Raw genomic sequence first — 22,556 nt, 5'->3', positions numbered from 1 at the left:
ATAAGCTGTGCAGGCTTTCTCTGAAGTCACTCAAGGTATGGGACTCCCCGGAGTACTGCGGCAGCCATTCTGCTCCCGGTATGTACGGCATGGTGATCGGCATTACCGGCGCTACAGTGGGGGCTGGGGCGACGGCGACTGGGACTGCTTCGGCCGGTGCTGCGGCGCCTTGGGCGATGGCAGCCACCTGCTCTCCCTCTGAGTCGGACATCTTCCTCCCCCTTAGTGAACCTTACCAGGCTCCGTTCACTTTTCAAATTTTCTTCTGGGTCGCGCGGGGTTAACAGCGCTCTGCTCTGATGGCGCGCTCCCTTCGCGCTCTTTGTCAGGCACGCCCCCCTTCTTCCTGCGCTCGGCGCGGCTAATGGCGGCGGCAATTTACAACCAGTACACAGTCTTTTAAGCACAATTCCTGCAGGCGCACAGTACCCGGTGGGACCGGGCACGAAATCCTGTTCGTGACGCCAAAAGTTGACTCGCCCACCCCAGGGCTATGGGACACCCGGTGCCGGGCCGGACTAGTCCGGTGGTAGTCAGTGGTGGCTGGGCCCGGCTCCGTGGCCCTGGTGGGTGTCAGTATAATATGTGGCTGATGACTTTAAGTTTGTGTTCGTGACGCCACCTGTGGTATGCGGCTATTAAGCCGCCGCTGCCGTGTAAGGCCTCCGGGGTGATGAAGTGGCAGCAATGGTGGTACTGCTCCCCACAGGTGGAGCGGTGCCCCGGGACACAGTTGGTGCTTGTGGAAGTCTATGGTGTTGTGTGACTAGCACGGTGCAGGGCCGACAAGCAATGAAAGAAACAGGCACAAACAGTAGTCTCTTTACCTTCTCCTCTTTTACTCGGCAGAAGTTTAGTCCAGGGAGACCGTCACAGATGGTAAAGATGGTCCGGCCGGCCTGGAAGTGCCTGGGGTGATCTTTGGCCAGTTGAGTATGAGGCCTACTCCTTAATCTTTCTTTGCTGTTTTAGGACACTGCACTTTGGGTTAGCAATTGCCCTCTTGCTGCTGGGACTGGTGGTTCGTCCCTTTTTCTGTGGGGTAGACTGCGCAGGCCCTCTCTGGTGCTTCTCTGCTGGAGTCCACACCAGGCCCTTGGGATGCAGCTGTACCTTCAGATTGCTTCTGGGCCAGGGGGCTTGCAGCTCTCCTGCCCTCCGGATTCAGCTACCAGGGATGGATTTTATGCCCTGGCAACTACAGACTCTGATGTCCGAGTCTCTGCTGTGCCTCTCTGCTCCCCTTGCTTCACTGGGCCAAGCTATCCCAGCTCTAGGCCCCAGTTTCACAAGGCAGCACTACTCTGCGTCTGCACTCTTTCACTCCTGTGTCCAGACTAACTACTACTTCCTCCCTTCAGCCAGACTTAAGGAATGCTCCCTGAAGCTCCAGGTTCAGAGCTCCCTCTGCTGGCCGGAGGGAGAACTGTGTTGGGTGTTAACTTACTGGCCAATAGATCTCCCAATTACCTCCAGGCTCAGCATTAACCCTTTGGGAGGGCAATGCTGTTGTGGCGACCAGGTCCTGGGGCGCCACATAGATTCTTCATAGTGACCCAGTAGTTTGGAACTTGCTGGGTCCCGCTCCCCACTGTGGCTAAGTGAAGGAGCCTGCTCTCAGGGCTCATGCTCGGGATTTCAGTGGGCCGCTTTTGGAAAGCCCTTGCGCGAGTGCCCCGATTCTGGAGCTCGTGGGAACAGTCCATAAAAGCCCTATTCTCCGCAGGTTAATTGCCAGTTTGCATAAAGCTTCTCCCTGACCTAGGATCCGTGTACCCCGTCGTGCCTTCGGTACCGGACCGGTGATAGTGCCAGGCTGCTGATTGTCCTCACTGACAGGTCCCAGGCACCGAGCCTCAATCCCCTTCGACCGGGGGTCTGACTCCTCTAGGCCCAGACCACCGCCTGCAACCTAGTCAGCTTCCCCTGAGAGCCACTACTCCCAGCTTTCTCAGAGCTCCTCTCAGTTCGAGGGCTACCACTCAACCCTCTCTACTCGAGTACTCTAACACCTGCCACCTCCCAGCCTGACCCCTAAGTGGGTGGCCCTATTCCGCTCAAGCTGTCCACTGGTGTGCCTGGTGGGTGTGGTGCAGTGTGTTTCTAGAATTTGATTTGCTGTTGGAGGCAGTACTGCAAGATGGGAACCCAGAACCATGAGGGATTTGGAATACTGCACGAGGAGGGCAGTTTGTGCAGTACCCTGTGATGACCTGAGTAGTCCAGGGGCGTCACATGGCCATCTGCAAAGCCGCCATTTTGAATTCAACTTTACTTTTTTTATCAGGGTGTATCCATACTTATGGCCCACCCTGTATATGTAAGAGAATTACAACAACTTGTCTCTCTCATAGAGCGGGTGAAATAAGTATTGAACAAGTCACCAATATTCTAAGTAAATACATTTCTAAAGATGCTGTTGACATGAAATTCTCACAAGAAGTAGAAGTGCTTTAACAAGATGTAGATGGCAGTAGATGAGTATAAGACGGGTCAGGACTCGAGGCTTACATTTACAGCACCACTCCACCAGTGAAATGATAAAAATAAAAACCCCGTGAAGTGGTGCTTTAAACATTATCTGCCTTTTCTGGTAGTGATTTAGAAAAAGCGCTGTGTATAGATGAGAAAATTCTGGCCATGATATGAGTTATATCTTGTATTTTTCACCAGTTTTTCCCACTGCAGGATCTCTCTCTAATTTCCAGTTGTCTCTGATCTAGTGTGTATAGACAAACTGTGATGTCTCACTTACATTGTAAATACAGATATGAATTCTGCTTTCCTGTCTTTGTGTAATAAATGTTCACAAACAGCAACAGCCGCCGCATGGAGGGCATTATAAGCTAGTACTGAATAGTGTAGCTGTGAATGCTGCTCAGATATGAAATTAAAGGACTGTCAGCCCAGAATGACCTTTCAATCCAAATACAGGTGGTATGTGCGTTATAGCAGGCAAATAATTGATATACACATTCCCACCTTCTTGTTTTACATCTATCTCAGCCCTCCCCTCTTATTTGGTTGACGGCTCTGGCTTCACTGCATCAGAGAAGGGCGAAGATAGAGGTAAATCAAGCAAATGATTAGCCACACCATGATGCATATAGAGCCTATACTTGGTTTAAACAGTCACTCTGTGCTGAAAAAGTCACTTTACTTTAATGTCTGAGCACCTCAGATTTTTGTTTCTCCCTGCTTCTCCCCTCTCACATCTCACCACCTGTCCGCTTGAAGCACTCCCATCCCACCTCATCCCCAATCTCACCACAGTCTTTCTCCCAGCCCTAACCCATCTCTGCAACCTATCACTAACAACTGGTGTCTTCCCTTCATTCTTTACACATGCCTCTATCACACTCATCCTCAAAAAGCCCTCCCTTGACCCTTCCTCTGTGTCAAACTATCGCCCCATATCACTTCTCCCCTATGCCTCAAAACTACTGGAACAGCATGTCCATCTTGAACTGTCCTCACACCTCTCTTCCTGCTCACTCTTTGATCGGTTACAATCTAGCTTCCGACCGCATCATTCCACTTAAACTGCCCAAACTAAAATCACCAATGACCTACTAACCACCAAAGCCAAGCAACACTACTCTGTCCTCTTCCTCCTGGACCTGTCCTCTGCTTTTGACACTGTAGACCATTCCCTTCTACTACAAATTCTCTCGTCTCTGGCCATCACAGACTTGGCAATATCTTGGATCTCCTCATACCTAACCAACCGAACTTTCAGCGTTTCCCACTCTCAAGGGTGCTTTACACGAGACGAGCTATCGTGCGATGTATCGTCGGGGTCACGGTTTTCGTGACGTACATCCGGCATCGTTCCCGACGTCGTCTCATGTGACACCTCCGAGCGACGCAGTATCGCTCACAAATTGTGAGTCGTGTACGTGTCACTCAGTTTTAAAAAATTGTTTAATTAAAATGGTGCCCGTTGTTCATCGTACCTGGGGTAGCAGACATTGCTCCGTGTGACACCCCGGGAACGATGAACACAGCTTACCTGCGTCCCGCGGCTCCCGGCGGCTATGCGGAAGGAAGGAGGTGGGCGGGATGTTTACGTCCCGCTCATCTCCGCCCCTCCGCTTCTATTGGCCGGCAGCTGTTTGACGTCGCTGTGACGCCGAACATCCCTCCCCCTTCAGGAAGAGGATGTTCGCTGCCCAGAGCGAGATCGCTCAGCAGGTAAGTACATGTGACGGCGGTTTCACGACTGTGTGCGACACGGGCAGCGATTTGCCCGTGACGCACAAACGACGGGGGCAGGTACCATCAATCGTGAAATCGAAATCGCGGTCGTCTCGTGTAAAGCAGGCATCACACCATTTCCTCATCTCGCCCCTATCTGTAGGTGTCCCCAAGGTTCAGTTTTAGGACCCATGCTGTTCTCCATCTACACCTTCAGCCTGGGACAGCTCATAGAGTCCCACGGCTTTCAGTATCACCTCTACGCTGATGTTACACAGATCTACCTCTCTGGACCTGACATCACCTCCTTACTAACCAGAATTCCACAGTGTCTCTCTGCTATATCATCCTTTTTCTCTGCTCGATTTCTAAAACTAAACATGACAAAAGAGAATGGACAAAAGAGTATTCACTGTCTTTCCTCCTCCTCACTCAACGCCCACAACTGACCTAGCCATCAATGTCAATGGCTGCTCACTTTCCCCAGTCCCACATGCTAGCTGCCTGGGAGTAAAGGGGGCTTTACACGGTAGCGATATCGCTAGCAATTTGTAGCGATAGCGAGCGAGCGTGTAAGTACCCGCCCCCGTTGCGCATGCGATTGTTTGTGATCGCTGCCGTAGCGAACATTATCGCTACGGCAGCGTCACACATACTTACCTGGTCGGCGTCGTCGCTGTGACTGCCGAACAATCCCTCCTTCAAGGGGGAGGGACGTTCGGCATCACAGCGACGTCACTGCAACGTCACTAAGCGGCCGGCCAATCAAAGCGGAGGGACGGAGATGAGCAGGACATAACATCCCGCCCACCCCCTTCCTTCCGCATTGTGGCCGGCGGCAGGTAAGGAGACGTTCCTCGCTCCTGCGGTGTCACACATAGCGATGTGTGCTGCCGCATGAGCGATGAACCACCTGGATAAACAACCCTTACCGATTTTTGAGTTTGGGACGACCTCTCCATGGTGAATGATTTTCACCATTTTTGAGGTCGCTTAAGGTCGCTGGTCAGTGTCACACGCTGCGATATCGTTAATGACGCCGGATGTGCGTCACTAACAACTTGACCCCGACAACAAAACATTAACGATATCGTAGCGTGTAAAGCCCCCTTAACTCTAGACTCTGATTTCTCTTTCAAGCCACACATCCAAGCCCTCTTCTTTACCTCCTGCCACCTCCAACTCAAAAACATTTCCCGAATGTGTACATTCCTTTCCTAAGAAGCTGCAAAAACCCTAGTGCATCCCCTTATGTCCCGCCTGGACTATTGCAACCTCCTGCTCTGTGGTCTACCTACTAACAGTCTGGCACCCCTATAATCTATTCTAAATTATGCTGCCCGAATAACCCACCTGTCACCCCGCTACTCAACGACCTCTCCTCTCTGCCAATTGCTTCACTGGCTTCCCATTGCCCAACGATTCCAATGCAAAACACTAACCATGACCTACCAAACCATCCACAACGTGTCTCCTCCCTAAATCTGTGACCTAGTCTCCTGATACTTACCCGCACGTAACCTTCGATCCTCCCAAGGTCTCCTTCTTTACTCCCCTCTCATCTCCTCTTTCCACCATCGCATCCAAGATTTCTTCCGTGCATCCCCTATACTTTGGAATGCTCTGCCACAACATATCAGACTCTTGCCAACCTTAACCAGCTTCAAAAGAAACCTGAAGACCCACCTCTTCCGACAAGCCTATATCTGCAGTAACCCTCAGTCTGATATAGCGCCGCATGACCATCTCCACCCTTACCTGCGGTATCCTCTCCCTTCCCTTGTAGACTGTGAGCCCTCACGAGCAGTGTCCTCTCTCCTCCTGTACCAATCTGTGTCTTGTTTTGTTTATGATTATTGTACTGGTCCCTACTATGTGTTACCCCTTTTCACATGTAAAGCGCCATGGAATAAATGGCGCTATAATAATAAAAAATAATAATAATGATAATAATTAACTCAGCTTTAACTTGCTACTTCAGTGAGCTGCAAATGTGCATAGCTTTGTTTAACGGAATTTTCTTAAGTTCTTAAATTACTTAGCATAAAAATAAGCAAGTTATCAATTCTCTTGCTTTTCTATCTGTTGTCATTTTCCATTTTATCTTTCGTACTGTACAGCTAGTTTCCATGGAACTCTGCAACTAGTAGCTGCCAAACCCTAGTGGAGTGTATAAAGTAGTATTAGTCCAGAAGAGTAGTGAAATCTTAGCTTGCTACTCTGCTCTCTCCAGCCCATTGATTCCTATACAGACGTTACCTGCTCTCCTCCCTCCCCCTCTCCTTCTCTGCTCCTGACAAGCTGCTGTTAGAAATCTTGCAAAAACACCAGCTCCCAGCATTGGCTGCTTTCAAATCAGGGCTTGTAATCACCACTCTCACTAATCTCAGCTGTGTACTTGTTCAAATACCCTGTTATTTCTATATGCAAATACAGAGATAACAATGTACACTCCAGGACAAACCACTTATAGCATAATGTGTTATAGCAGCATCTGAGCTGCATAGTTCTACTAATATAATTGTGATGCCCTGGCAAAACCAGGTAGTCACACAATAGGCCCGCACATAACACCTTCCCTCACCTAGGTTACATACAGCCGACCTGAAACCCTAGTTACCCTTCTCAGGGCAAGACAGGCACATGACTCGCCCACCCCAGGCCCTTAGGTGACTCGGTGTCGGGCCAGACTAGTCCGAGGTAGTCAGCGGTGGCGGGGCCCGACTCCGTGACCCTGGTGGAGTCAGTTAATGTGGCGATATTGGGGAGGTGATGATAATGTTTATTTAAGATTCGTGACGCCACCTGTGGTAATTTGCAGCTATGAAGCTGCAGCTGCTGGAAGGGACCTCCGGGGCTGATGTTATGGCAGCTGAGGTGTTTCTTGCTCTCCACAGGTAGAGCGGGTACCTGGGGGCACCTTTGGTGCTTGGTAAAGTCTATGGTGTTTGTTAACGAGGTGCAGGATAAACCAGACGACACAGGGCTGCAGTTAAGATATTTACTCACTGTTCAGTCTCAGTGCTGCAGTTGACTGGTTACACGCAGAATGCCAGGATCCACTGTCAGGGTCCTCCACCGATCCCGAATAGGTCAAGGGTCAGTCCCGGTTCACCTCTCTATGTGTCCTTTCTCTGGCTGTCTCCCAGCGCTCAACTGTTTTTGGATTGTCTTGCGCCTCCACCACAGGGCCTGTACAAAGGTGGCTGACCTCAGTCGTATCTTGCTCACCTTCACCGGTGATCTGTGGCGGGTGGTGGCCCTGGGCGCCTGCAACGATCTCCCAGGCCTTCGGTTTTACTTTAAGGAAATGTCTTTCTTCGCTCAGTCTAGGGACCGTCCCTGATTTTGCAGCCTGATCCCTCCACCCGATCTTTCTAGTGGAACAGGTCACGGAACAATTGCCCTTCCGTGACCCTAAAATCTATTCTTTCGGTGTCACCTGGGCCTAGTAAGACCCCAGGATCTCCACCAGGAACCTCCTTCACTCCTTCCCTTCTGGAACTAACTGACTTGTTCCTCTACTCACTCTCTCTGACTCCTCCCACACACCCCCTGGCTAGACCCCACCAACACCATTGGGACCAATGAATGGGACTTACGGCCCCATGACCTGATCGTCTATGGGGGTCACTGCCACTATCCCTGACCCGGTGTATGCCTACAAATTGGTGTGTGCAGGTTTTATCTGTGAACCGGTAGTTGACCCCATTCTTACACGGGATGGGATACCACACCTCTGGCTGAGGTGCAATATCTCTGTGGCGACGGAAGCCTCAGGGGCGCCACACACACCAGTGGGCGGGACCAGGCGGTTAGGAAACTCCCACCTAGGGGTCTAGACAGCCCAGGGTGGGAAAACAAACAGAAAAAGTCTGTAGTTCAAGTTGAGAGGAGTGTGAGCTGGAGCTAGGTGTAGCTCCAGCGGAGGAGAAGTTCAAGTTGAACGGTGCCAGGGTCAGAGCACTGGTATCTTGGCTAGGTGGCAGATGGTGGTCTCCATCAGCAGGAGATGGGAAGACGGCTCAACAGATCCGAGGAGGACCGGAGCAGGGTTGGAGCCCGGCAGTACCGACATCGGAGACCCGACCGGAAAACGTGCACAGAGGGGGTACCAACGGCCTAGCTAATCAAACGATTGAGGGCAGGATTATAGGTCCTGTCCCAACCAAAGTCCCAAAAGCAGACAACCACCCACAGAGAGGGATAGGGCAACCGCCAGGGCCCATAGATCCCACGGGTCAGCGTCAGCGGGCACAACTCTCAAGGCACACAGAAAGCCGGGAGCGGTCTCCCGTGTTACATACCGGGAAGTCCAAACACACAACCACAACTAGTGCAGAGGAAGAGACGGCGACCACCAGCCCGGGTGGGGGGACCAGAGTACAACCGGCCGCAGCGGCCGGTCACCAGCACCTTGGTTTACCAAAAGACTCGTGTGATTATTTTACTTGTGAGTTAGCAAACATCCCCTGGTCCATCCGGGCGTGCAAGCCCCTGCCATCGCCATACCCTGCACAGACACATTGGGCCCCGGGGCAACCATCCCTACCCACGGAGGGGTTAACATCCGGCTGCCATTACATCTCCCCTGGGTATCCCACAACAGCAGCAGTGGTGTCCCACTTCACCACACACCGTGGGTGGCATCACAAACCGAATACAGTCAAGGCTGTACAACTACATCTCCCTTTTCATTCGGCGTGTCCGCGTGACCCCCGAGTCCGGAGGATCCCTCAAGCCATGGAGCGGCTCCGGATCTGAGCAGCGCCGGCTGCTGGCATGGGGGAGGCACACCCCGAAACTTGGCGTCATGACCAGGATTAAAACCCATCCACCTACCTGGTGGAAGTGCGCCTTGAATTGGACAGTCAGCGGTGATCCGTTGAAAAATTTTCAGAAGTCGCCATTTTTGCCTCCATTTTTAGGCGCGAAAAACTACAGCCCAGCGTCTTCTCCCTCGAGAAAGGGTGTGAAGCTGAAGCCCCACCCCCTGGAAACACGGCCGGAAGGAAACAACACCCTGAGGCTGAACACGAAACTGACCTGCCGCACAAGGGAGTGCTTGCAAAAGACCAATGGGGAGGGGGGAGGGCGAAGAGTCTGCAGCATGTGACCCAAGCAGATAAAGGTCAGAGATGCCAGGACTCTGCGACCCTTTTGTTCCTGGACACCGACAGCGAAACATGGCCGACCAGTCTGGTAAACCAGCAGTGGAGGAACCTGTGCCCAGAACAGACGACTGGGTGGAAGCCCAGACCGAACGCATATGCCGCAGGATCCAGGATCAGACTAGCTTCTTGCTGAAGCGATGGACGGCCGAGATGGCGGAGCTGGCTGCAGCTGTTCGGGCCTGTGAAGTGAAGGTGACCTCGGAGGAGCGGGTAAGCGACCCACACCCTTATGTCCCACCGGGACCGGCCCACAAGGCTGAGGGGCCCGGTCTGCCCCCATCCGCCATGTCGCCTCCCTCACTGCCCGTACCTGTGGCCAACCTTCGTCTTGGTCCGCTGCCACAAGCCACGGCAGCGGTACCCGTTCCATCTGCTCATGAGGACCCGCCAGCAGAATCCTCAAGCCTCGAGCATGTCACTGCCCCGGCACCCGTACCAGCTCCATGCCAGACTAAAGCCCGGAAGACGTCCCCTCCGGTCCCGAGCCAGGCCGCAACCCCAATGACGGCCCAGGCAGTCCGCCCGGCCGCAGCAGAGGTGGCGCCCAACCGGAAGTCGGTAGCAGCTGAGACGCCAACCACTCCCCAATTCCCAGTTACGGCTGAGGCGCAGCCGGGATGCATCTACAGGGCAGCAGAGCAGGCCATGACACAGCGGAACCCTCCATTGCCTGTGGTGCCGGTCGTAGCCGGCACGGAGGGTGACCGGCTGGGCTCAGCCCACGCGCAGGTGGAAGCAGAGTACGAGGCCGGAGCCCCGTATTGGGAGCGGCAGCGGTGTCACCTGAGGAAGGAGATCGCCTCCCAGGAGAAGAGGAAAGCAGAGGTGCTGACCCGGACCTACACTGAGAAGGACCACCTCCGGAATGCCACCTTCTGAGTGCGGGTCCCAGCCTATCAAGGGCAGATCCGGCACTTTAATGCCCAGAAAAGATGGGGCTTTATATATGAGCCAGGCTTGGAGGCCGAGATCTTCGTATCCCAGAGGGATGTGGCCCCTCGTCTGCCCGTTGGCCACCCAGACTGAGACCTGGAGCCTGGAGAGTTGGTTACGTACACCCGGCATTGCGGAGAGAGGGGGTGGTTCGCCCTTGATGTCAAAAGATGGGTGAGCAATGGAGAAAAATTCTATCTCCACCCCTCTCCGCCACTCTCCAGCACAGAGGATGAGGAGTAGGTAGCGAAACCCCGGCTACCCCCAGTGTGAGTCCCCGTTGGGACTGTTAACCGTTCAAAGTTCCCATTTGAAAAAGTTTTAAAAATGGACCATGGCCGTGAACTGGGAGGCCAACCCAAAAACTATTGGGTCTTGTAAATAGTCCCTGACCAACCTTCTCCCCCTGCTGTAGTCTCTGGAGAGACTGATTGGAGGAAGGGCCTGCAGTAGAGTCGGCCGAGGCCCAATCACCACCAAAATCAGTGACTACCCTCCGGGTCAGGGGTCCCCTGGACGTGGGGCCCTTGAAAAGACTGCCGGGTAAGGAACTTTTTAGCCGGCCCGTAAGGGCAACACCCGGACCTATCCTGGACTTGTGCAAGGGGTGCGCACCATTGCTTAGCGGTGGCACCAGGGGGCAGGTTGTTTTGGGTGGGGGTGAGGTGAGAAGTAGAGATGAGCGATGTTCGAGTCGAGCGGTTTGCCAATTTCATGTTCGAGTGTTTTTGGGGGGTGTTCGAGTCGTTCGACGAACTCGAACGATTTGCTAAAAGTCCGGTAGTTCGAGTTACGTTTGAGAATGGTTCAATCACCAAATAGCGTAGCTACTTACTAGCTGGCTTTTCACTGTAATAGTGTGAGTCACTGTGAATCATGATATTATCAAAATTCAGCGTATAGGGTGCTGGGGGGACGGGGTGTAGATCAGTGCTGCTGCTGAGTGCTGAAAGAAAGGCGATCACCATTTTTTTTTTCCTAACCGCGCATACAGTGGGGCGGGCCAGGCTGTCAGCCAATCACAGACACACACACAGCAAAGGGGATTTTTGCCAGACAAGCAAGGGCATGTGTCATAGCCTGCGCATGTCACATGTCCTTGCCTTATAAGACACGGCCATTTTACACATCGCCACAATTATCTCGCTGCTGCGGGTGGGTGACAGTCACCGCTACCGCTCCCACTGCTGCTGTGTGCGCTATAGACATACAGTGCAATCTACACAGCGCTTTAGGGATTAGGGACTACTTGTAATTTCAGTCCTTTTCAGGGCTGCATTACAGCCGTTCATAGCCCTTGGTTCTAGGCAGGTCTGTGCAAACGCTGTGCAGGGGTTTATATAACAGCGTCTGGCTACATCAGCACAAGCAATTCCTTGGTGCATTTTTTCATTGGCAGGGATAGAAAGTGAGGTTTCCTTTGCTGTCCAGCTACCTACAGCACCTGTGCATTCTACACACCTGTCCATTTTTGCTACACAATATTAATTGCAAACAGTGCTGACCCTTTTAGTGGCATACTAAAATTGTCTGGGTACTAACTTAGTGTTCCTTTGCTGTCCAGCTACCTACAGCACCTATGCATTCTATACATCTGCCCATTTTTGCTACGCAATTTTAATTGCAAACACTGCTGACACTTTTAGTGGCATACTAAAATTGTATGGGATACTAACTTATGCGGGCGTCACACGGTACGATATATCGGGCGATATGTCGTCGGGGTCACGTCGTTAGTGACGCACATCCGGCATCGTCAGACATATCGTACCGTGTGACACCTCGGAACGACTGTGAACGAGCAAAAATACTTACCTTATCGTTGCTCGTTGACACGTCGTTCATTTTCAAAAAGTCGTTCCTCCTTCTGTGCTCCGGTTGTTCGTCGTTCCTGTGGCAGCACACATCGCTCCGTGTGACACCACGGGAACAACGAACACAGCTTACCTGCATCCCGCCGGCAATGTGGAAGGAAGGAGGTGGGCGGGATGTTTACGTTCCGCTCATCTCCACCCCTCCGCTTATTTTGGCCGGCGGCTGTGTGACGTCGCTGTGACACAGAACGTCCCTCCCCCTTCAGGAAGAGGATGTTCGCCGCCTACAGCGAGGTTGTCCAGCAGATAAGTACGTGTGACGGGGGTAAACGACTTTGTGCGCCACGGGCAACAAATTGCCCGTGATGCACAAATGACGGGGGCGGGTGCAATCGCTTATGCGATCGCATGATGCCCGCATTAGTGTTCCTTTGCTGTCCAGCTAGCTACAGCACCTGTGCATTCTACACACCTGCCCATTTTTGCTATGCAATTTTAATTGCAAACAGTGCTGACACTTTTAGTGGCATACTAAAATTGTCTGGGATACTACGTTAGGGTTCATCTGCTGATAATTTAGCAATACAACCTCTGCATTGTACAGCACCTGTCCATTTGTGCTACGCAATTTTAATTGCCAAAAGTGCAGCTATTTTTAGGCCCATACTTTCATTGTCAGGGATAGTCAGTGTTGGTTCGTCAGCTGTCAATAAAGCTAGACCACCTCTGCATTGTACACTACCTCTCCATTTTTGCTACGACATTTTAAGTGTCCAATCTGGTCACAAACAAAATGAGTGGCAAAAGGATAGATGCTGGTGGAAAGGGGAACAGGCGTGTTGGAAAGGGAAAAAAAGTTTGTGTCCATGGGGAATGTGGTAAAGTTACAGTAACATCTGCTGAAGAAAGGCCATCTTCCAGCAAAAGTAAGATGTCTACTACTTTCCGTGGACAATATGATGTGCTCCCTTTTTTACGGAACCGAACAACTCTTCCAAACGTAGATCATGCACAAAAAAAGAACATGCTTAAATGGATCTCAAGTGCTCCAACAAGTGGCCTCTCCTCCACCTCAACATCCAAAAAACAACAGTCCTCTGAGTTGCCACCCCAATCGCACTTGCTTTCTACCAGCTCTCAAGTCTTCACTCGCCCTGCAGAGTATGTCGTAACAGAGATGGGTGAGTCTGCAGAGCTGTTCAGTCCCACTATAGCCTGGGAATCAGAGGTCTGCTCCAAAGCTACAGTGAGTACAGACCAGGAAATGATCTGCAGTGATGCCCAGAAGCTTTGTAAGTCAGATTCAGTCCCTGATGACCAAGTTTCTGAGCATAATGTAGACCCTCATTCCCAAACTGTAACACCTCTTGGTGGAGACAATGAGGAACAAACTGATGACGATGAGACTCAGATACCTGATTGGAATGACAACTTAACTATTCAGTCAGGGCAGGAAGAGGTTAGGTCTGAGTGTGAGGGGAGTGCAAACACACAGGTTGATGATGAGGTTGTAGATCCCACTTACTGTCAACCCACAGTCAGGCACTCGAGGAGGTCAGCAGAGGTGGTGGAGGAGGATGGGACTGACGACGAGGTTAGCTTGCGCCTTCCTAGACAAAGACGGAGTACTGGAAGCATGTCAACAACTGCATCCTCAGCCACAACTCTGCCTCTGAGCACAAGTCGGAGTGGCTCTGCAGGTCGTATGGGCTCCAATAGTTGCCTAGCCTGGTCCTTTTTTGACATCCCAAAGGATCACCCAACTCATGTGATCTGTAAGATTTGTCGCCAATCTGTAAGTAGAGGCCAAAAACTCACTAGTTTGACTACTTCGTTCATGAACCGTCACATGAATAACAAGCATAAGTCCCAGTGGGAAGCTCACTGTGCTACAGTGTGGCCTAGTGGAGCGGGCCAACCACCGTCTGCCCCTTCAAGTGCATCCGCGCGCTCTTCATCCTCTATGACTGTGGGGACAGCTGTCACACATGTTTTTCAACGCAGACCTTCCACCTCTTTAACCGCAACAGGCAGTTTGATTGGCAGGTCGTCAGTTGTTTTGGAAGGGGAAACAGGTGCTGGTGTAGAGCTCTCTCAGACATCGAGAGCACCAACTTTGGATGAAAGCAACATCATGTCTCCACCTGCACTTTCCTCACAGACCAGCAATTTCCAGGGACACCATACTCAACGCCATCTTCGCACATCAGCCAGATCTCGGTCCCTCAGATGTGGACAATTAAAAGACCATTTCCTCCTAGCCATGACAAAGCTAAGAGGTTGACTTTCACCCTCTGCAAGCTGTTGGCTACAGAAATGCTGCCTTTCCGCCTGGTGGACACAGAGGATTTTAGAGACCTTATGTCCGTCGCTGTGCCTCAGTACCAGATGCCCAGTCGCCACTACTTCTCCAAGAAAGGTGTGCCTGCACTACACCAGCATGTCGCACACAACATCACCGCTTCCTTGAGAAACTCTGTGTGACAGGGTGCATTTCACCACCGATACTTGGACCAGTAAGCATGGACAGGGGCTGACTGGGCACTGGGTGACTATGGTGAGAGATGATGAAGAGTCTGCTGTACAAGTCTTGCCGTCCCCACGAGTTGTGCGTCAATCCTTTGTATGTCTAAGTTCCTCCACTGCTTCTGCCTCCTCAACCTTGTCTGGGTCCTCCACCTCCGCCCAAAGCCTGTCTGGTCAGGCCACCCGCGCTGTAACTGCGCACAAGGAATCCCGCATACCTCCTTACTATGCTGGCAGCAGAGCTCAACGGCATCAGGCCGTCTTTACCTTGAAATGTCTGGGAAATAAGAGTCACACAGGTGAGGAGTTGTGGTCAGCTCTGGAGAGCGAGTTTGGTAAATGGTTGTCTCCACTCAACCTGCAGCCAGGGAAGGCCGTGTGCGACAATGCTGCAAACCTGGGTGCTGCCCTTCGCCGAGGCAAGGTGACACTTGTGCCTTGTATGGCTCACGTGTTGAACCTTGTTGTCCAGCAATTTTTAAGCCACTATCCTGGCCTAGATGGGCTTCTGCACAGGGCACGGTCACTCTCTGCTCACTTCCGCCGGTCAACCGACGCAGCTGACAGACTTGCATCGCTCCAGAAGTCTTTCGGCCTGCCGGTTCACCGCCTGAAAAGCGATGTGGCGACACACTGGAATTCGACTCTCCACATGTTGCAGCGACTGTGGCAGCACCGCCGAGCCCTGGTGCAATACGTTAGGACGTATAGCCTGGGCCAACAAGATGCAGTGGTGGGGAAGATCACGCTGCTGGAGTGGTCTCAAATCAAGGACCAATGCACCCTTCTGCACAGTTTCGACATGACGACGAATATGTTTAGCGCTGACAATGCCATTATCAGCATGACAATTCCAGTCATTTACATGCTGGAGCACACTCTAAACACTATTCGGAGTCAGGGGATGGGACAAGAAGAAGGGGAGGAAGTACAGGAGGATTCATATGCGGAAGGGATACCAAGATCTACAAGAGCCAGACGTTCAGCATCACCAAGGCGGCAGGCATAGGACGGGGGGGGGGGGAGGGATTAGCAAGGGTGCATGGTAGCAGCCAAACTGTTGAGGAAGGTGCAGGAGCCCATGAAGAAATAGAGGACGAACTGGAAATGGGCATGGAAGACTCAGCAGATGAGGGAGACCTTGGTCAAATTTCGGTTGTTTGAGGTTGGGGGGAGATGTCAGAGGAAGGAAGCACGGTTATCAACTCGCTGCCACAAACACAGCAAGGACTTGGTCCGCATGGATGTGCAAGACACATGAGCGCCTTCTTGCTGCACTACCTACAACATGACCCTCGGATTGTCAGAATTAGAAGTAATGATGACTACTGGGTTGACACACTCTTAGATCCCCGGTGCAAGTCCAAATTTAGCGAAATAATTCCAGCCATAGAAAGGAAAGCACGTATGCAGGAGTATCAGCAGAAGCTGTTATGCAATCTTAGCTCGGCTTTTCCACCAAACACCAGTGGTGCACAGAGTGAATCTCCCAGTTGTAACTTGCTAAGCATGGGACTGTCTCATCATCAACACCTATCTGGTGCTGGTAACAGCAATTTTATGGAATCGTTTCATAATTTTTTTAGACCATCCTTTGCAAGGCCACAAGAGACAAGAAGTCTTACACATAGTCAATGGCTGGAGAGGATGATACAGGAGTATCTCCAAATGAACATCGATGCTAGGACTGTGCAACTGGAGCCTTGCTCATTTTGGGCTTCCAATCTTGAAAAATGTCCTGAGCTTGCCACTTACGCCTTGGAGATCTTGTCGTGTCCCGCAGCCAGCATTGTCTCTGAATGTGTCTTCAGTGCTGCTGGGTGTGTGCTGACAGATAAGCACACGCATCTGTCCAGTGACAATGTGGACAGACTTACGTTCATCAAGATGAACAAGTCATGGATCAGCAAGGACTTTGCTACCCCTGTGTCATCCTGGGGAGGGTAAAGGCGGGCGTATTTTTGAATGTGCTTGATGCAAATCAACATGTCAAGTTTGCAACTGAGACCACTGAAGTGGTGTGTGTGGCCCAATTTTTTTGAAAAAATGGAGACTCAGGTTGGAGTCCCCTTGCTGTGTTTTACATGATTTTAGAAGGGCATGACATGCCTATATCTGTGTCTCCTCCTCTTTTTACCCGTCCAACTCTTTTGTTTTCGCATGAGTATATGTCCTTGTCACTTTCCCATGTGTTTGTGGTGTCTTGAGTTGTTTGTCACTTTTTGGACACATTTGAAGGTGTTTTCTATGTGTTTGTATGTGTTTGTGTTTGCCTGCCATTGTTTTCAATGGGGTTCGAGTTGGTTCATCGAACGTTTGACGAACTTGTCCTCCGTTCAACAAACCGAACTCAAACTCTACGAGGGTGGCTCATCTCTAGTGAGAAGGACCCTGTCCGTCCCGTCTCAGTTTGCATGTGTAACGTTTAAGAAAAGTGCCTCCCGTAAAGGAAAAAAAACAAAATGTACCACTGTTATTATGCTTGTAAAATGTTCTTTTTCTCTTTTCAGTTCCTGATAAATAAATGTTGGTGGTCGGACAGCCCGCAGACGGTCTGTGTTAAACCAAGGGGGAATGTGATGCCCTGCCAAAACCAGGTAAGCACACAATAGGCCCCCGCATAACAGCTTATCTCACCTAGGTTACATACAGCCGACCTGAAACCCTAGTCACCCCTCTCAGGGCAAGACAGGCACACCAGTGGGCGGGACCAGGCAGTTAGGAAACGCCCACCTAGGGGTCTAGACAGCCCGGGGTGGGAAAACAAACAGAAAAAGTCTGCAGTTCAAGTTGAGAGGAACTAGGTGTAGCTCCAGCGGAGGAGAAGTTCAAGTTGAACGGTGCCAGGGTCAGAGCACTGGTACCTTGGCTAGGTGGCAGACGGTGGTCTCTGTCAGCGGGAGACGAAAAGACGGCTCGGTAGATCCGAGGAGGACCGGAGCAGGGTTGGAGCCCGCCGGTACCGAGACCAGAGACCCGACCGGAAACCGTGCACAGAGGGGGTACTCGGACCCTCAAGCCAGGACCGGAATCAACGGCTTAGCTAGTCAGCCGATTGAGGGCAGGATTATAGGTCCTGTACCAACCAGAGTCCCAAAAGCAGACAACCACCCACAGAGAGGGATAGGGCAACCGCCAGGGCCCATAGATCCCACGGGTCAGTGTCAGCGGGCACGGCTCCTAAGGCACACAGAAAGCCGGGGGCGGACTCCCGTGTTCCATACCAGGAAGTCCAAACACACAACCACAACTAGTGCAGAGACGGCGACCACCAGCCCGGGTGGGGGACCAAAGTACAACCGGCCGCGGCGGCCAGCCACCAGCACCTTGGTTTACCAAAAAACTCATGTGATTCTTTTACTTGTGAGTAACCAAACATCCCCTGGTTCATCCGGGCGCAAGCCCCTGCCATCGCCATACCCTGCACAGAGACATTGGGCCCAGGAGCAACCATCCCTACCCACGGAGGGGTTAACATCCGGCTGCCATTACATCTCCCCCCGGTATCCCACAACAGCAGCGGTGGTGTCCCACTTCACCACACACCGTGGGTGGCGTCACAAACCAAATACGGTCAAGGCCGTACAACTACGTCCCCCTTTTCATTCGGCGTGTCCGCGTGACCCCCGGGTCCGGAGGATCCCTCGAGCCACGCAGCGACTCCGGATCCGAGCAGCGCCGGCTGCTGGCACAGGGGCAGCACATAATAGCTTGGCTACTCACAAGAACTGGTAATCAAGGAGGAATGACCACCCTGGAAGAAAGCAGGAATGAAACTGCATAGCTGTGAGCTGCTCAAGGCAAAACTTCAGAACAATACTTTAAGATAACATTGAGCTGTTCTCACCTCTACTTATTTTTTTTGTATGATTATTTCTTTGTCAACATAGATTAATATTGTAATGATCCTTATCTACAAATTTACTTTTTTAATTTAATGTAATTAGCTTACACAGACACAATGTATTTGTGAAACAAAATAATCCATACTCATTTAATTCTACCAAATATGTGTGTTTTATCCCGCTTACATCATTGAGATAACAGTGATAACTAGAGTCTACACATTTTTAGTGAACCTCTTCACTTTAGGTTCTATAGATGATCTGTAAATTTGCATAAAACATGTGTGAGTTTACAGTGTGAACGGGTGTTTATAATGACTATATAAATACAGCTGCCGTTATTGAAGTACTGCTCCTAGTATGCCATTTTACATTTTTTTTTAAATCTTAATGAAAGCTTAGTAATTACTATTGAAATAGTTTCCATGAGGACTAAGTATTGTAGTTATTTCACGTAACAACTGAAGCATATTGCAAATTAACAAATGTCGACAAATAAAAGTGATTACTGCCTGAATAATTAAAACACTAAACAGAGCCACCGATACCAGCAATGTGTAACTTTATGGGCTACTTGCTGTAGTTTTGATAAAATTATTATTTTATCAGCAGATTTTCATTAGAGGGCAAGTAAACCTGCTGTCAGTAGTCCTCCATATTCATGAGTTCTGCATAACCCCACCCCAACCACTGATGAGCAGCTTTTTGCTATACACAGTGTATACAGAAAGCTGTAAATCAGTGGTGTGAACAGAGTTTTATACCGCTCACTATTTTCTATCTGCAGTAGAGAAAGCAGATTTTATCAAAACTGCAGCAAGGAGCTCAGGGAGTGACACATGCTGGATTTAAGGTCTCTGCCCCTACATCATGCTGCTTTCAGATTGGGCAGCAAAAATCTGGTGACAGATTCTGTTCAACAAAAAAAATAATGGCAATGATCACTCTTTGTGTAGCGCCCAATGGGGCAGGTGTTTTAACCTATTCATTGCCAGGCCAGGGATGCAGATCCTCTGTGTCGTCAAGGGGTAGCCTGGCCCGGTTCTGTTGCCATGAGGTGTACACGAGGGGAGGAAAGCGGTGTACAGGAGGCAGGATGGAGGATGGGGGTAGTAGTGATGGTTAGGAAAGTCTATTAGATGATCGTGACGCCATCTGTGGTACGCGGCCAGGAATGGGGGCCACCACTGCAAGGTCTCTCACCGGGGCAGATGTTGGGTGCAGCCGGGATGGTGTCGCTCCCCACAGGCGGAGCGGGATTAACCCAGGGAGGATGAAAGAGGATGAGGATGATGGTGGTCCCCATTGGCGCCGCAGCACTGGGCGACGGCAGCGGTAAAGGAGAGGCAGAGACAGGGGCTGCGGTTCCAGGTCTTTTTACTCACAGGTAGTTCAAACGCTGCCCCAGAAAACCGGTCTCCGCCACGATGGGCCCCAGCCGATCTCGGATCCATGAAAGGTCAAGTCCGGTGTGTGTGTCAGCCTGTGAGCCCTTTCCTTCTTTTGATGCGCTAAGTATCAGACCCCCGTGGCTTGAAGCAGTGTCAGTAAAGTGTCCTGTTCTGTATGCTCATAGCATGGTTCTGTTACGGAGGCAGTCCTCAACCCCGGATCCTATATGATATTTGCTGCAGACTCGTTGGGACAGGTCCGGTGACTGTTCTAGGCGTTCCCCATGACCCTTGCAGAGTTGGTAGATAACGTAAAGCATATCTGCCCTAGGATTCTGTATCCCGACAGCGCCGGTCCTGTGGAAGCAGCCACCTGCTTCTCCTCGAGTTGAACGCCCTGGCGCACTGAGCTGCTTGCAGCACGTCCACTCTGCTCTGTGTCTGAAGTTGTTCTTCTTTTGTTGTAGTTGTGTTGTGTGTTCTGAGCTGTTGCCCCCAGCTGCTGCCACCGGCTGGTTCACTACTCTCACTAAGTCAACCTGCGCTTCCCACTGTGTGCTCCTGACTTCCTCTGGTGATTGCTTCTCCCTGACCCTGAGTCCCCGGTTCCAGTGGATCGGGGAGCCCCTGGTCCGGTGGCATCCTGTAAACCCACTGCTGTAGTGACCCCCTACTGTGGTCCGACCCTGGACCGGTCCGCATTGGGGAGAGTAACCCACTGTCTGTATGTTTGTGTAAGTGGAAACCGGCATAGACCTTCCCTGGACCCGGGATAAGTACTACACCCTAATGGGGGTGCAGTAGCCTGTGGCACCTGAAGCCACAGGGGCACCACATTTTCAACCCTTGCTTGCGTGCCCATATCGTTACCATTGTGGTGATAATAAACAAGGCTCACCTATTGCCATATGACGATTTTTTTTTCATTAAATACATACAATTTTTTATACACAAGTGTGAGCGAACACTTATTCAGGATATTCACATCAACATCTTTTAAGGTTGAACCAATCCTTCATCAGTATTTAAAAAAAATAAATGATATTGGTCCTGTTTTCTGCTTTATCCACGTCTTCTGTAAATCCTGTATCTCTGTATACCTGGTCTCATCTCAGTTTAAGGCCCCCTTCACACGTCCGTGATACACGTGCGTGTTTGGTCCGTTTCCGTATATACCGGAGACACGGCCAAACGTGCACCAATGTTAATCTATGATTGTGGTCACACGTGCGTTATTTCATTATATCCGTGTGTGCGTGTCCGTGATCCGTATGTGTTTGCGTTTTGCACGGATGCATGTCCGTTATCTGCACGGAGCACGCACACGTGGACACAATGAAAGTCTATGGGTATGTGCACACACGTTAGTAAACACGTATGCATCTACCTATAGTCCGTGTCCGTTTGGTGTTTTTATTTCTAGTGATGTCGGCTTTTCTTTCTATTTCTGTGTATGTCGGTCAATCTCCCTGAGTCCGTCGGTCGGTCTCTCTGTCTCTCTGTCGGTCTCTCTGTCTGTCTGTCCCTCTCTCACAGTCTGTCGGTCAGTTTCCCCCCCTCTCTCATACTTACCGTTCCCCGATCACCGGCGCGGCGCTGCACGGCATTCACACTGCTGCGGCGGCTTTTACTATTTTGAAAAAGCCGGCCGCTCATTAAACAATCTCCTATTCCCTGCTTTCCCCGCCCACCGGCGCCTATGATTGGTTACAGTGAGACACGCCCCCACACTGAGTGACAGGTGCCTCACTGCACCCAATCACAGCAGCCGGTGGGCGTGTCTATACTGTGCAGTAAAATAAATAAATAAATAATTAAAAAAAAAAACGGCGTGCGGTCCCCCCAATTTTAATGCCAGCCAGATAAAGCCATACGGCTGAAGGCTGGTATTCTCAGGATGGGGAGCTCCACGTTATGGGGAGCCCCCCACCCTAACAATATCAGTCAGCAGCCGCCCAGAATTGCCGCATACATTATATGCGACAGTTCTGGGGCTGCACCCGGCTCTTCCCGATTTGCCCTGGTGCTTTGGCAAATCGGGGTAATAAGGAGTTAATGGCAGCCCATAGCTGCCACTAAATCCTAGATTAATCATGTCAGGCGTCTATGAGACACCTTCCATGATTAATCTGTAAATTACAGTAAAAAAACACACACACCAGAAAAAATCCTTTATTAGAAATAAAAAACACACACATATACCCTGGTTCACCACTTTAATCAGCCCCAAAAAGCCCTCCATGTCGGGCGGAATCCAGGATGCTCCAGCGTCGCATCCAGCTCTGCTGCATGGAGGTGACCGGAGCTGCAGCAGACACAGCCGCTCCGGTCACCTCCACGCAGCTAATGAAGACAGCCGTGCGATCAGCTGAGCTGTCACTGAGGTTACCCGCTGTTACTGGATCCAGTGACAGCGGGTAACCTCACTGACAGCTCAGCTGATCGCGCTACTCACCTCATTTGCTGCGTGGAAGTGACCGGAGCGGCGGTGTCGCTGGGGTCAAATCGAAAGTGACGCATATCCGGCGTCGCTGTCGATATCGTAGTGTGTAAAGCATTTTTGATATGATTAATGAGCGCAAAAGCGTCGTAATCATATTATCGGTGTAGTGTCCGACATTTTCATAATTGCACGGCAGCGACGGTACGATGTTGTTCCTCGTTCCCCTGCGGCAG

This window comes from Anomaloglossus baeobatrachus, chromosome 2, assembly GCF_048569485.1.
Source record: "Anomaloglossus baeobatrachus isolate aAnoBae1 chromosome 2, aAnoBae1.hap1, whole genome shotgun sequence".
NCBI lineage: Eukaryota > Metazoa > Chordata > Amphibia > Anura > Aromobatidae > Anomaloglossus > Anomaloglossus baeobatrachus.
This window is presented reverse-complemented; position numbering follows the sequence as displayed.